General features: G+C 33.9%; 1 long non-coding RNA gene across 1 annotated transcript; it reads left to right on the top strand.

Annotated features, from left to right (window-relative positions):
• The first annotated feature begins 338 nt into the window (after positions 1-338).
• Positions 339-1,664, top strand: LOC145799031 (uncharacterized). The gene is made up of 3 exons (XR_014341020.1): positions 339-802; positions 1,245-1,316; positions 1,529-1,664. It is a non-coding gene; the product is annotated as an uncharacterized LOC145799031 (long non-coding RNA).
• The last annotated feature ends 717 nt before the right edge of the window (positions 1,665-2,381 follow it).

Raw genomic sequence — 2,381 nt, 5'->3', positions numbered from 1 at the left:
ACTTTTGCCAACCAACTACAAATTTGGTCGCGGAAGGTCACATATTTTTTGGCGACCAAAAATTTGGTCGCGAAAAATTTATTTTCAGTAACCAAAAAAAAGTAGTCGCCAAATTACTACTTTTAGCGACTAATATTTTAGTCGCCGTTGATTGAGATTTGGCGACTAAAATAATTTGTCGGCGAAATAACCTGTTTTTGCGACTAATTTAAGAGTTTAGTCGCCAAAAATTTGGGAAAAAATTTGAAAGATGGAGGGGGAAAATATATATATATATATATATTTTCAATTTTTCTTTACGCCTCACTACCTCAGGCCCCTTTTCTTTAGATTTTGCCCTAATTTCTTGACAGACCCAACAAACAAACCCAACAACACACACGCAGAGACTCTTTCTCTCTCTCTCTCTCTGTCTCTTTACCCTACCATCCGACGATCTACACAGTGAACCCAACACATCCGACTCTTTCTCTTTCCCCTCTGTCGCTTCTCTCAACCTAATTTCTGATTCCTGGAACTTCCACACCGATCGCATCCTTCCCGTAATCTCTCTCTCTCTCTCTCTCTCTCTCTCTCTCAACTCATCTGAATGTATAGAGACTGGCTAGGTTACTTCAGAGACTAATAGTTCTCTTTCCAATTCTAGGGTTTTATATTTCTGTAAAAATCTGAGAAATTTGAGATTGATTATAGTTTCTGACGGATAATACTGATTTCACGGTGATTGGGGTGATCGGACTGCCTAGGGTAGGGAAGTCGACGATAATGAATGAGCTCTATGGCTTTGATGGAACTTCACTTGGTAACATATACATATATGCTCTTACTCTTCTATATATGTATATGATTTTCTGTTTAGTTCATAAGAAAGAATGATAGAAAATAATACTAGAAATATGAAGGTGGTTTTGATAGAAAGCTTCTTCAAAAGAACAAATCCGTTGTGTTTTTCCCAAAAGGTACTATAAAGTTTGCATTTTTTTTTTTTGATTTTTTTCTGATTAAAACATTGAAAAGTTTGATGGGTTTGTTCTAATTTGCTACCCCTTTTTTTCTGATTAAAACACTAAAAAGTTTGATGGGTTTGTTCTAATTTGCTACGGAGATCAGAAGGATTTTTGACTTATTTATTTATTTATTTATATCTCAGATGTATTATTTATTTATTTATTTGTGTAAACTGTTACTTTATTTTTGACTTATAATTAGTTGATTTAAATCTTATTGACATAAATGAACTACAGGTTCATTATCCTTTACAGGCTATTCAGAGTGTCCCCTTTTTTGAATCCAAAGTGCAGCTTCTTGAAGCACAGGTCAGCTGTTTAAACAATCTTAAATTATTCTCTGTATTTTTATTTTGTAATTTTTTCAATAATATATGCCTTTTTGAGGATTATTTTGATTCCTATAGTAAAGTGAAGCAAGTTTTGTATATGAGTATGTTAATGCATCAACATATTATGTGTATATATCTGTTTGTACATATGAATATTTGCTTCATTAAGAAACTTGATTGTTTTTGCAGAAGGCTGAACTGAGGTGTCTTTTACCTAGAAGCTTGCTGGATCATGGTTTTTTTTCCACCATCCTCACCACAAAAAGAAAGCAATGATAAATGCACCACTGATCAATTTTGCAACTATAGTTGGTGTGGGCAGCGCAAGACGCCTTCTCACGTAAAAAAGCTTGTTTTCCCTGAAGATTTCTTAACTACCTTGAGGACAATAGCCAAGCAGGAAGATGAAATTTATCAAGTTTCATCATTGCTGCAAGAGGTGTGTATGGCTTCTTAAGCAGTACCTATTCTCATCTATGGTTGAATGTTTATGTTGCCTTTTGCTTTTTGTATTCAGTTGTGTCTCAGTAATTTCTTGTATTCAGTTGGTTGGATGTGAACATTTCTTTGATAAAGGGGTTCTTATTAGTTACTTTTATAATTCGTTTGCTTTAGTTATTTAATTTCTTTGTTGTTGAATCCTAATCAATTTTTTTGTTTTTTCTTTGAAGCTTGTTAGTTCTGATGGAGAGAAGCAACCATCTGATGGAGAAGTTCGAGTTGTAACATGGGAGGCCTGTGGGGATTCTGGTGCCCTACAATTGCTCGTTGATCTTCCTAATATGAAGTAACCTCTGAAAACTAGTTCACTGATATCATTTTACTCAATTTGTCATCAGTATTTCAGAATTTTAAATTTTTCAGTCAAATTTCTTTCTTGTTGGAAGCAAACAGGTTTAGAACTTAAATATGAATTCATTGAAAATAGATCATTAACCCCAAAGAGGTTAAAATGTGTCTATACGGTTTCTTCATTTAAGAATTTTCACATCATCCTGTGTGAATTTGCTTCAAAACATCTCATCTTTGCTGCCTTTCTGAA

Source organism: Camellia sinensis, chromosome 9 (assembly GCF_055761805.1).
Source record: "Camellia sinensis isolate YWXY chromosome 9, ASM5576180v1, whole genome shotgun sequence".
Taxonomy (NCBI): domain Eukaryota; kingdom Viridiplantae; phylum Streptophyta; class Magnoliopsida; order Ericales; family Theaceae; genus Camellia; species Camellia sinensis.
Note: the sequence above shows the minus strand (reverse complement) of the source record. Positions and strands in the feature narration are given on the sequence as shown.